This window comes from Meriones unguiculatus, chromosome 2, assembly GCF_030254825.1.
Source record: "Meriones unguiculatus strain TT.TT164.6M chromosome 2, Bangor_MerUng_6.1, whole genome shotgun sequence".
In the NCBI taxonomy this organism is placed as follows: Eukaryota; Metazoa; Chordata; class Mammalia; order Rodentia; family Muridae; genus Meriones; species Meriones unguiculatus.
Window position 1 is genome coordinate 142,403,873 of NC_083350.1, and position 13,869 is coordinate 142,417,741.

The 13,869-nt window shown below is 43.4% G+C and overlaps 1 protein-coding gene across 3 annotated transcripts in view; it reads left to right on the top strand.

Annotated features, from left to right (window-relative positions):
• The window catches only part of LOC132652461 (uncharacterized), a 607,788-nt gene that overhangs the window by 71,053 nt on the left and 522,866 nt on the right, over positions 1-13,869 (top strand). The gene's annotated exons all lie outside the window — the stretch shown is intronic.

Here is a 13,869-nt window from a genome sequence, read left to right on the forward strand (position 1 = left end):
GGCCGTTATCAGCTGTGTATAAACTAAAAGCATTCCCGCATCCAACACTTGGGATTGCAACAAAAATATATTTACCAAAACTTTTACTACAATGTTCCAGCTTCAATTAATCTAAGCACCTGAACAAATGAAAATGAAATATTATGATATATAGGTAATTTTGAGCTGGGTCATGCAGGGTGAGTAGATGTAGAAAACAAAATAGAGGAAGTTGGGAATTCCCCCAGATCCATTCATATGGATGCAGCTGATGGGTGATCGTAGCAGTGAGTTGTTAGCCAGCGCAGAATAGTATAGAGCAGTGTGGCACAAAGGACACTGGGCTAGAACAGGGCAATGGAAGGCAGGGTAGAATAGAGTGAGACGGAACAGAGGAGAGTGGGGGAGAGCGGAGTAGGGTAGGGTAGAGTATATCAGAGGAGCACAGGAAAGGTTGGGTAGGTCAGGGTAGAATAGGGTAAGGTAGGTAGAATAGGATATGGTAGAACAAAGCAAGTAGGGTAGGGTAAGGTAGGGTAGGGTAGGAGAGAGGCATTGGGAGAGTCTCATTGCTTCCTTCTAGTTTGGCTGCATCGCTCTGCCATGGCTGGCTTAACACAGTAACAGATCTGTGGAATAACAGATTGAAGGGAGACGTGGTCACTATGTCTTGGAAGATAGCCACAGGCAGTGCCAAACAGAGGCAGGACCAAAGAATGGAAACTCTTAACACAGCTCCTGCGTGAGATGAGCAGTTTTGCCCTAAGCAGTGCGGATTGGCCAAGGACAAGAGGGAAGGTTTCAGAGAGACCCATGGGACTTAGAGTCGTTAATGTGAGTATTGAAGTAAGGCGAATGTGATGCAAAGTATCTTTGGTTACACTAAAGGAACTGATGGCCAGAGACTGGGAGATAGGAAGGTGGGGATGATCAGAAAGATGATGAATTTGGTATGTGTTTGGACTTAATGGGCCATGATGGCTGGAGATGAATGGATTATGCCTGTAGACTTCCTTATATTTATTAAATAATTTAAAGATTTTAGGAGTATTTTTAAAACGAGTGTGTCACACACTAAACTTGTTGGGAGAGAAGTTAGTCACAATGGGAGAGCTCAGAAGGAAGCTAGTCAGTGTCATAAAAGAGTTAAAGGGCCACACATAAGAATACAGGAGAATCTGGAAGGTGGAAGCTGGAAGCAGTTCAAAATTAGTGCAAGTGAGAAGGTGGTGCTTAAGTTTGATTCATTCCTGGCCAAACTGTATTGTTTTATATGCACCACAACTGAAGTCAGCCTCCAAGGCTGAGGGGGTGGTAAAACCTGATAGTTCCCATCATTTGTCAACAAGGAGCATGAGCGTCCAGTACTGTGGTTCTTTGAGGGTCAAAGGTGAGAGACGCAGTCCTGCTGGTTTATCAGCTGGGTGTCAGAGCTGGGGATCATGGTCGCTGTCGCTGTGGCATTTGAATCTGTGGGCTCAGAAAGGATTTATTCTTTCACACAAAGAAAGAGTGCAGTGGTGGTGGTCAAGATAAAAAGAAATGAGATTTGGAAAAAAGTGGATTTCTGGGTCCATAAAAATAGCTTTTTATTCAAGGAGGCTTTAATGGGAATCAGTAGCATTGTTTCACATAAAGGGGTGGATTATCACTGAGCCCTGAGAGGCAGATGGATTTACAGTTTACAAATATACACTCTCTATGACATCACTAGACAGAGTAAAAAAAAAACAAAATGAAGATGGAGATAAGGTTATTTGTTATGTTGTTGTCAAAATGCTTCTATTTTACATTATAAATACATTATAAAGACTTAAGTTTAAATATTATACCTAGAAAGATTCCTATTTTTCCCTGAAATGATAAAGATCAACCCATGCCTCAAGAAACCGGAGGTGATATAAAGCAAATAAAAAATAAAATATAAGAAAGAAACCAGAGCTGCCTTCTTCTTGGTGATTTTCGTCAAGTCAAAACCTCTCATCATTTGGTTAGCACTTCTAGAGCTATCAGCGGGAGCCAAGCTTTTGGCAGAGACAGTCTCTCGGTTTGTACTGGGAGAGTTCCAGTGAGCCAGCACATACAGCACCAGCCCTCCTCTGGGAGTTCACGAACCAAGAGGAAATGCCTTCAGAAATGCAGACCTTCCATTTACTTTTATTTCATAAGACCACGGGTATTTCTTTTAAAACTCCAACTTGATGTATTCATTTTACAGCTCTGAAAGGTAAGGCTCAGAGATGGCAGATGCTAGTTATTCCCGGACCTGGCAACTAAACTGAAACAAACTACAGGATGCCAGCTGCATTTTCTGAGGCATCAGAGAAAGCACACACAGAAAAAAAGCCAGGGGACTGGAGAAGAGTGTTTGCTGTGGGCTGGCCTACTTCACTGAGGCTTCTGTGCTCTTGGAAGTTCAAGTTCACACTCACTGTTACATAGTGCAGAGCACACTCTCTGCAAGTGGGGGCTGAAGCCAGGGAATTGCGTTTGTAGAGTGGACAGGAAGAAGAGTGACGCTTGAGTTGGTCATCTGAGTTGGCTTTGGCCTTCTTTGGCTGTGGGCTTTCAAGAGGCCAGATTTTCAGCTCTTCTGGTTCCTTGGTGAACACTTACTATTCTGTGTCAATGTGATGGGCGTTTATTGGCCACCCAATATTTCTCTCTCTCTACCTATCTCTCTCCCTCTCTCAGTGGTAATAGGTTAATCTGTTAGGGATTTACTTCTCTACTATGTGAGACTATCACCAAGATGCTTGACCTTTCTCTAGCCAGTTTGTCAGAGCATGTCTTTGGGTTTCTATTTCCTGAGAGTATTAAAAAAAAAGATGGAAAAGTGCTTTTTTACCCTGGTTCCTGTTTGTAGTTGTTCCCCGAGGTCACATCCATCAGTTCTCTCTAGCCTTCATCCCCATTTCTGCCCAGATGAGCAGATACACTTTACACGGGGGTCACATCCAACAAAGCAACATGAACCGAAGACACAGATAGAAATGCTCTCAATGTACCTAACATCAAAGCTCAGTTATGCAGCTCACTATGGAAGCTTCGCTGTGGAATCTTGTCTTTGTTTCTTTTCTTTGCTATGAAGAGACTCCACGACCAACCCAGCCTGTAAAGGAATCACCTGATACGGGGCTTGCATACAGTTTCAGAGGTTGAGTCCATGATCACCCATGGGGTGGTACATGGTGGGAAGCATGGAAGCAGCCTGGCAGGCATGGTGCTGGAGCAGTGACCAACAGCTTACATCTTGGTCCATAGGTTGGAGGCAGAGGCAGGTGGGGGTGGCTGGGTTTGTTATGGTCTTTTTAAGCTTCATATACCACCCCCAGTAACACACTTCCTTCAACAAGGCAACACCTTCCAATCCTTTCCAAAACAGATTCTTAACCAATCAGGGACACACTTAAACATATCAACCTATGGGGGCTATTCTAATTTAAACCACCATAAATCTCATGACCAATACTTAAAATATTATACCAGGATTTGCCTGCCCTTGAAGTACCCGAAAACTCAAGGTATCTTTTTCCTAAATGTGTATCACTTCCATACCATTATAAAATAGAAAAACTGCTGCACTCATATATTGGTGCCAACCCAATATATTTTCAGCTCTTCTGGTTCCTTGGTGAACACTTACTATTCTGTGTCAATGTGATGGGCGTTTATTGGCCACCCAATATTTCTCTCTCTCTACCTATCTCTCTCCCTCTCTCAGTGGTAATAGGTTAATCTGTTAGGGATTTACTTCTCTACTATGTGAGACTATCACCAAGATGCTTGACCTTTCTCTAGCCAGTTTGTCATCGGAGGGCCTTCACCAAGCAACTGGTGGGAGTAGATGCATAGACCCATACCCAAACATTAGGCAGAGCTTGAGGAATTCTGTGGAAGAGGGGAGAAAGGATTTTAAGAACCAGAGGGGAAAGGACACCACAAGAAAACCCACAGAATTAACTGAGGGGGCCTCATGGAGACTGAACCAATAATCAAGGAGCCTGCACAGGACTGACCTGGGCCCTCTGCACATGCTACAGTTGTGCAGCTTGGTCTCCTTGTAGGACTCCTAACAGTGGGCACAGGGGCTGTCTCTGACTCTTTTGCCTGCTTTTGGGACCCTTTTCTTGTACTGAGTTCTCTCATCCAGCCTCCATATGAGGGGAAGTGCCTAGTCTTACTGCAACTTGATATGCCACAGTTGGCTGATAGCCATGGGAGGCCTCCCTTTTCTGAAGAGAAACTGGGGAGAAGCGGATGGGGGGGGGCAAAAAGGAGGTAGGGGGAGGGGCTGGGAGGAGTGGAAGAAGGGGAAACTGTGTTTGGGGTATAAAAAAATGGAAACACACACACACACACACACACACACAGTAGAAAGACCGGAAGCTGAAGCATGAAGCTTGGAGGCCGTCTCTATTCTTTAGTCTTCCTCTCAGGTCTCTGAACAATTAAAGTCCTAATATTTCTGTTTAAGATGCACCCTCTGGCTTTGGTTTTGGCTGCTCACAAGTTACATCAACATTTAGAGTTACTCTGAGGAGAGAGTAAAAAGGAAGCCTTGCGTGGGCAGATGCCGTCCTCACATGCACCTGCCTCAGGCTTGCGCGCGTGGATGCCAGCATTGCGTGACAGACTTCACTCTTCAGCGTGTCCTAAGGAGTAGAACACATCTTCTATGCAGCCTGTCTGCTGCCCCTACATTGCAGGTGCCTGATACAGTGCCTGCCTTTGGAATCCAAGAATCTGGGGCCAAGGAAGTTTCAATAATACAAGGTATTAGTATCTTGAATTATTTAAAATGTAAGAGCAAAAAAAAAAAAAATCCTTAGAGAAGAAAGGCGTGTGTGCAAGCTCTCAAAGATTTCTAAGAATAAATCAGAAATATCTATAAGTAGAAGTTTTTCTTTTTTTTCGTGCTGAATGATGGCAAACCAGGGGTCTGGAGCCCACAGGGAGGCCCTGTAAACTGTCACTAGCTCCTTCATGTTGTCTGCTCATGAGCAATGATGGCTGCTTTGGGTCTTCCTCCCCATTGTCCATGTCCTTTCTTCTTTGAGACGATGAAGACACTGTCAAAGTTACCCTTCTGAAGTGATGTTATGACCGCTTCAAGGCTGGTGAGGGTCAGGAAAGGCCCACTGGATGTTGTGTGGTTGTTTGGAAGGGGGCTCTTAATATACACACACAGATAAGGCATGGGTCTTGAACTCTAGCCTGCATGGGAGTTGGTGGTTAAGATGCAGCTCTTGGGATCCGTTATCAAGGCCCCACCCTACACATCCCTTTGACACTGGTTGGGGCCCAAGGGTTAAAACCACAGAAACATATGGGGGACATTGCCCATGAAACCCCATTCCTTGAAAATGACTCTCCAGCCCTGTCGTCTCCCCTCTCTCCCACACAGTAGAGGACGCGGGGCTGTTTAACTGACGTCTTCGCTTGTTATTGGGCAGAAGAGTAGGCTGGTCTTGTGAATGGAGTGGGGACTGATGACAGTGCATCTGTGGCTGTGTGCCCTTGGGATATCTCATTTTACCAAATGTCTAGGGAGAAGTAGGAAACAGAATCATGAAGCCATGCCCTCATGCGAGCTTCTGGTGTGCTGTTGGGATTGAAGATTTCCAGGAGGCTTTCTTTGCTAAGAGGGTTGGAGCAACCTGATTGCTCCACATGGGACATCATGTGACTCCGAAGGCAAAGGAAGTCTCCTGTGTTGGAGCTTCGATGGAGGTTTTCTTTAGTGGGATCTGGTTGGTCCTCCACTCCATTCCTCATGTGCTTCACTCTTCTATGCTCCAGGTTTGACTTTAGGCAGGGCCTCATCTGGGAAGCCATTCTAATGCTGGATTCTGGACCTTTGCAGAGTTTTTCTGTAAATGTGTTCACACAGTTTAGCATCTGAACTGAGACGTATTTGAGATGGACACTGTCCACATTAATTTTAAAATTATACTAGAATAACAGGTATACCGGGGGTTGTCTTAATTAACAAGGGTGTGTGGTCCTCCTGTCAGATGCCCCAGTGTCAGAAGAGGAACACTTGCCTGTCTCTCACATCAGCTGGCTGTGGAGGCCTTAGCAGCGGAGGCTATCCGTCTTTGGATTGCTCAGCACGGAGGTGTTGATGTGTTAAATGCTCGCTTGATGCCGAACAAAGAAGCACCCTCCCCCGATCCGTGCAGCCTGGCGGGTTCACTTTGCGTCCTTAGATTTAGAGGATTGATACGTGTGTTAGGTATACCTGGTCAATGCCTGCCCCTGCTCATTCTTAGATGTTGACAGATTTTGTGTGTGTGTGGTGTGTGTGTGTATGTATGTGTGGTATGTGTGTATGGTGTGTATGGATGGTACGTTTGCATACGTGTGGTTTGTGTGTGATGTGTATTGTGTGTGTATATGTATGCATGTGTATGCTGAAGATCATTCTCTGTCTCATGCAGAGGAGATTAATTAAATGATTACGTTTAGAGAGACTCCAAGTACCAACAAAAGGGACTCAAGATGACCTACTAGTGTTTCGTTCCAGTTACTAATCCCTCTCTTCAGCTTCATTTGAAAATTCTTATTTCCTGTATATCACACTGTAAACCAACAGTCTAAACATAGTAATAGCTTAATTTCTTTTGCCTTTTTTTATGGCAGGTTTTTATATAAATGCACTTCAAAATATAATCTTCTAAACTTGCAGATATCCATAATCATTTAGAAATGATAAAAAGTTGTCATATACTTGTAATTATATAAATTGTCACTCAAATTACAGGAAGCTTAGAACAGCTTCATTACTGTTTGGTCTTGTTTGGGTACTGCTGAGCGTGCTGTTAGAGCCTTGATGAATCAGGAGGGCTGAGGGATGGGAACGGTCACAGTGTTTAAGTTACATTACACTTAAACCCATCGAATTAACTATTTTCATAAACATGGTGTTCTTTTGTGAAACACATTTAGAAAGCCATTCTTTTCCACATTTTTCCTTCACGGAAGAACCGGAAGGAAATTCATTCCTGTGTGCCTTTGTATTTTTCATTCTTTGGCTTTCTCCTGATGCACATATATAATTATATGTTCGTGTTGTCATGGTGATTCAGGGCTAGAATTGTGAGATGGTTATAATCACTTTCCTGAGCCTGAAACACGCTGTCCAGCCCTACTCTATCAGCTAAGCCTGTAGGGAGTGGTGGCTGCCAACGCTTCACTTTCTGCAAATTAAAATATTCTTGAAGATACCCCTTTAATTGCCAGAGTTATCTCAGCATATAGCACATTTATTATAGAATTAAAAACACAACACCCAAGATTCTTAAATTTGAATCCCACCTTGTTCCTCATTTTTTTTTTTCTTTTTTGCTAAGTTAGATGCCACCTTCCTTTTTGGATAAGCTGGCTTTTCCTTAAGTATGCAGCTCCTTCAGGAAGGAAATATACAGTTTAAGTTTCTAAAGCATTATCTAGGTACTTAAATGTTGAAATGACAATAATCCATAAAATAACAGTTTCTGCACTTAACTGCTACCATTCAGTGTTCGTACTTAGTGACTATGGACATCTCTGTGGCAATGTCCTGTTTACCTTTTTTTTTTTTATCACACTCACTAATCATTAGTTATGAATGTGAACACGCATGTAAGGTAAGAGGAGAGATGGGCCCCCGTGTTTATATTCAGGAGACGGACACAGGGGGCCTGCTAACTGCAGCCCAGCTCTTAGGAGGCAGTCCCACAAACAGCCTCAGGATGCGGGCCTGTCACCCCAACTAACATAGCAGCTGCTCTCAGCCTGTAAGGCACAACCCCCATGGGGGTTCCATCTCAGATAGTTACATTACAATTCATCACAGCAGCTAAAATTACATTTATGAAGCAGCAACAAGCTAATGTTATGGTTGGGGGTCACCACAACATGGAGAACTGTATTAAAGGGTAGCAGCATTAGGAAGGTTGAGAACCACTCTGCTGGAGAAGGCTCTCCGATTCAAGGTCAGCTTGGACAATTTGGTAGGATCCTGTCACAAAGTAACAAGCGCAAAGAAATGGCTGGAAGGTATAGCTCAGTGGTTGAGTGCTTGCCTAGCGTGTCTGAGGCCCTCAGTTCCATCCCCAGGACTAGATGAAAAGCAGAGCTATGCTGTGGGACCAGGACATTTGATTAGATCTGACCTTTAACATCCTTGAGGTAAACCAGTCACAGCTCTGCCTGGCTTTTCTTGTGAGAGGAGTGAGTGTGTTTCTGTTACATGCAGGCGCTTGTGGGGCTGCAGTAGAGGGCAGTGGGATTTTGTCTCCATCCCTCCTTCTGTTCCTCTCCTTCTCTTCATCTCATCCTCTCCTTGGTTTGAGGAATCTTCCTACACCAGCCCAAGCACTTTGCTTCCTGCTCAGATGGGCCTGTCCATCACAGCATCTCCCTAGGGTGGAAAGAGGCACCTCTCTCTCTTTTCTCCTGCATGTATGTGATTAGAGTGACACTTTCCCTTCGAATTCTGTAAACACAAGAAGAAATTATTCAAAATTGACCGAGTCTACGGTGTAAATTAAATTAGGTGCAGTCTGCAGTAGAATTTACTTGAGCAAAACTTTAATGCATGAAACTAATTACACCAGCTTACATTTTCAACTATTTCATTAAAATATCAAGAAAAATATTTAGACAGGTATGGTTTGTCTTTGGGTCCTTTCTGTAAGCTGACTTTCACTCATCTCTGTGACATCTGGTCTCCAGAGGCTTCTCTGGCTATTCTGAGCCTGGACCTTTCCTGTCCAGCTCTAAGCCCTTGTTGCTTAGAGCAGGCTGAAATAGGAGTGGTGAGTACTAAGGACTAATCTGCCCTCTCTTCCTCCATTCTTCCTTTTTTACTCCCCCCTTACTATGTATGGCTGTCTCTGTCTTTCTCTGTCTCTGTCTCTGTCTTTCTCTCTCTCTCTCTCTCTCTCTCTCTCTCTCTCTGTCTCTCTCTCGTGTGTGTGTGTGTCCATACTGCAGTGCATATGTGGAGATCAGAGGATAACTTGAGGGAAATGGATTTTTGTCCTTGTACCATGTGGGCCTGCAGCTTGCACTCAGCTCATCAGGCAGCATGTACGTTTACCTGCTGAGCCATCTCACAGACCATCACTTCGTATACTTAGGAAAGAGCATCTAAGATGAACATCCAACATCATCATGCCTGGCTCACCACTCAGCTCTTGAGTTTCTAGTTGTGTTGTCTCCTGTGAACTACTTTGACATTAAGCTTTGGAACTTCCCATTAGTAAACAGATAAAGCAGTAAGGAGTCAAGAGAGTTGGTAGGATTTTAAGGAACAACTTTAGTTTTCATTTTTGTATGTTTGCTTGCCTTGTTGCTGTGACAAAATGCTATACAAAAGCACCTCAAGGGAGGGAGGTTTATTCTGGCTCATACTTGGACCGGGCAGGGCACCAGGTAGGGAAAGCTTGGCAACAGGAGCGTGAGGCAGACAGCCACACTGCATCTGTAGTCCCGGAGCAGAGAGATGGGTGCTGGTGCTCAGCTCATTGTCTCTTCTCATACAGTCCAGGACCCCAGCCTGTAGGATGGTGCAATCCACAACTAGGGTAAATTTTTCCTCCTCAGGTAAAATCTCGGCAATGCCCATAGCCATGCCTAGAGCATTCTCGATCAGTCTTGTTAATAATCAATATTAACAATCAATTATAGCCTTTAGCTGCATTAAAAAATCTATTGTGGTGCAATTTATCCTCTCAAGTGTTCAAACCACTGCACATTATTGTTCTACATATGTGCAGTATGGTGGAGCTGAGCTCCATTTGTCTGGCAGGATGTGAGTCCAGGCCTTTTGTTTAGGAGTTCTCTTTCCAGCCCCAGGCAACCTCTCTTTGGTTCTATGGAATTAACACTCCTCCCCACGATGCCACCTGTGACATTTCTCCCTCTGCGTGGATTATTGCGCTTAGCACAGTTTCAGTCACAACTTTCTTCTATGATGTCACACTACGTAGACACTTGTTTTTAAGGCTGAGTAGTATCCTATTGCATGTGTATGACACATTTTCTCTCTAGAATCATTAGCCAATGAATATACTGCTCCCACGCTTTCAGTTTCTGTGAATGACACTTTAATAAACAAAAGTGCTGAAGTTCTTGGAAATCCTAATTTCAAGTATGGGGACAAATGCTTTTGGTGAGACTTCTGGATTTTAAGGATGTTGTGTGTTTTGTTTTATTTTTAATTTTTGTTTTTTCTTTTTTGGAGAAATCTCCATGCTGTTTTCCAGAATCTGCAATATTTTTCATTCTCATCATCTGTATGCTAGAATTCCAGTTTTTTCACCTCTTTCCTAACAGTTGTGGGTTTTTTTTGTTTTTTTTTTTTTTTTTTGTGTGTGTGTGTGTGTGTTTGTTTTGTTTTTGCTTTTGTTTTTTGAAATGGCCTCTCTGAAGCATGAGGACATCACTGAACATCTTGTCATCTTAAGGAAAACTTACATGTCATCTCAGAAAAATGTCATTTAGGTGTTTTTTTTTTTTTTCCTCATTAAAGAATTAGAAGATAGAAGAGGTGGTGTGGCTAAAATGCCACACTCTGGAGTGCATTTGAAGACCCTGGGTTCTGGTCCTAGCACTGTAGAAATATCCCCATAAATAAAAAGTTTTTCTTCATCCTGTTGAGTTGTTAGTGTTTCCTGTGTATTTGAGATAATTCTCTAGCAGGTGTGTTTGGTAACTGCTTCCTTCCACTGAGTGGGCTGTCTCCCACTGTAGTGGCTCTTAGGACGGCCTAGGCCAGTGGTTCTCAACCTATGGGTCATGACCCCGTTAAGGGATCTAATGACCCGTTCACAGGGGCCGCTTATCAGATATCCCGCCTATCAGATATTTACCTGGGCAGCATTTGAGAAGGATTGATTTGAGTTCTTTAAACGATTGACACGTTCTTTTGTGAAGCCATGTGACTCTGGGATTTTTAATAAGGGATTCTGATTACTGATCAACCCCTTGACTACCAATGAGACTCGTTCAGACCTTGTACCCTCTCTAGTTGATTTGTTCAGAATTATCAGTAGGGCACATGCTCCTGGGAGTTTCACCAGTGCCTTCCAGATTGCTCATAGTAGTTTTGGTGGCTCTGTGTTTCTTTCAGCAGTTTTTTAATTACTGATCTTTGTGTCTCAGTTAACTTAAAGATTTATTAAATGTATTTTTTCAAGAATAAATCAGAATTGTGTTGATTTTGCTATTATTTATTTATGTCTACGTTAACACCTGCCATTTCCTTCTGTTTCCCTGGGGTTGCTTTGTTTTCCTTTTCTAGAACATCCCCTTTTCAGTGCGGGTGCTCGTTACTGTAAACTTCACTTTTAATAGGTTAGTTGTGCCCCTTGTGTTTTACTGTGTTGTACCTTTATTTTCATTTGTCTTATAGTATTTTCTAATTTACTTTATACTTCTTTGTTACACACTGATTATGCAAGACTATGCTTACTTCTCACAAAAAAATACGATTTTCTAGTTTTTCTTCTGCTGTTAGTTTCTAGTTTCATTCCACTGTGATTTAAGAAAAAAAAACCACACTTGTTATGATTAAGCCTTTTTACCTTTGTTGACTTGTCATGTGACTGGCGTGTAATCACATGGGCATGTATGTATCTGTGTTCAGTGAAGAGTAAGGTGCACTGTTGCTTTTAGGTCCAGTGCACACCTAGTAGGCACTTGTGATCAGGCCTGCTGCTTAGACCTGTTTTATCTTATCGACTTCTCTGGATTTACTCTGCATGATTAGAAATCATGTGTTCAAGGCTGTTGCAGTTCTGTCTATTTATTCCTCCAGTTTGGTCGGTGTCTGGTTTATGCTGTGAATGTTTGAGTTCATTTATATTTATATCTTCTTGATGGTTTGCCCTTTCTGTAATTATATAACAGCCTTCTGAATATTATGGCAGCTTTGGACTTAACATCTATTTTATCTGATTGCTTACACCCATCCTGTTCTCTTTTGGTGACTGCTGTTGCTGTTTTCCCAGTCTTTTCACTCCGTCCATGTAACACGCAGTATTGCTTTTCACTTGCTCAGCTACCTCATCCCTTCTTGGAATGGTTATTCCACTTGGCAGTCAATAGTAGGAAAGATTCTGCTGTTGCCATATTTTGGACTATTCTTGTTGGTCTGATTTTCTCCTGCCTTGCTCACTTTCTGCTTCGCTGATCCTTTCACACTGTTACACTGTGTGACACTCCACACCTACCGTCCGTCTTAGGTTTGGGGGTTTTTATAGGTACGTTGAAATGCATACCAAGTGTCTCTAGGTAAAAACAGACACGTAAGCTGATTACAGATTAAGTCCAACCCCCTTACACACATTTATTGTATCATGTGTCTTTGTGAGTGTGACGAATGTGCGTATGTACATGTATGTGCACGTGTGCATGCCTGTGTGAGCACGTGTGGGGGCTAAAGGAGGACATTGGTCATCTGGGGGGAGGTCTCTGCAGGTGTCACGCAGAGAAGCCACTTCAAAGAGATAAGAATGAAAACTCAATTCAGACTGATTTTGTCAACCTGGGTTAAGACTTTGGGGAGTCTGTATCAGGTGGTTTCTTCCCAGCAAACTTAAGCCCAGTATAATTTGGAAAAAAGATTCCTCGATGTAACATAATCCCTGATGTGCAAGGAAGTGTAATAACCTTCAAACTGTACTCAGGGTACATGTCATTTCTTCCAAGAAGAGAGGTTCCAGAGACAGGCTCCCTGTGTAGCTTCAGGGCCTAGGGAGGGTTCTAGCCTGGTCTCTGCCATACAGATAGAATAGGAGTCTGGTTGTGGGCAGTTGGAGGAGGCTCTGGCTATAAGGGTCATTTATTCTATTATGTATCTCCGGTCCTGGTTGTGGGAGCTTGGGGAGCCCGTGGCTATAGAGATAATGTAAGGGTCATTTATGTATCTCTAGTCCTGGCTGTGGGAGCTTGGGAGCCCCTGTCTGTGAGGGTCATTTAAATTACCAGCCCCTTCTGGTTCTGGCTGTAGGAACTTGATATGGCCTGGCTCAACAGAGAACAGAGCTCACCAGGCTACTACTCACTTCCGATTCCCAGATTTCTGGATGGAAGAACAGGGTTTAAATCTTTTCCACTGGAAAGACAATCCTGCATGCTTAACACTCCTGGGTTTTCAGGAGATCTGTGTGCTCCCATCGCATGTGTGGCTATGCCTGGCTCTCTGACGTACTCCCCACCCACCACAGTGTGCGTTCTCTAGTATACATGTTAGTTACGGTTATTTTCAATGATTTTTAAAAAACTTTTATACTAGAATTGAAGTAGCTTGAGCAGCACCACAGCAATACTGTGGTCGGCTTTGTGCATAAAGCGGAGGCTTTATCTTGCCTGTATAGTTTTCTAGGTAGGAGGCACCTTCCTTTCCTCGCTTTGAAGATGGCACATGATTGTTTCTGGTTCCTGCTGACAAAAGCCACTGATTTTTTTTTTTTAAATGGGATTCCCTTCTCTTTGTGCTTTCAAAATTCTCTGTCTTTGTCTTCTGACAATTTTATTGTCGAGTATACAAATGTGAATTTGTATATGTGTGTGTGTTTCTGGAGGCCAAATGTCGACACTGGCTTTGATCCTCGGGGACCATGCTTTTTGGGACAGGGTTTCTCACTGGGACCAGGAACTTAGCTAGCAGGCTGGTGTGGCAAGCTTAGCTTAGCAAGCTCCAAGGATCCTTCTGTCCCCATCTCCCCGGTGCTGAGATCAGTCCCGGGCGTCACTATAGCTTTCTGTGCAGGTTCTGAGGACTCAGCTCCGGTCCTAACGCTTGTACAGCAAGACTTTACCAACTGTTCCATCTCCCCTCATCCAAACGTGCACTTGTTACGTTTCTCTTCCATGCTGGGTATTTTTTTTTTGTGT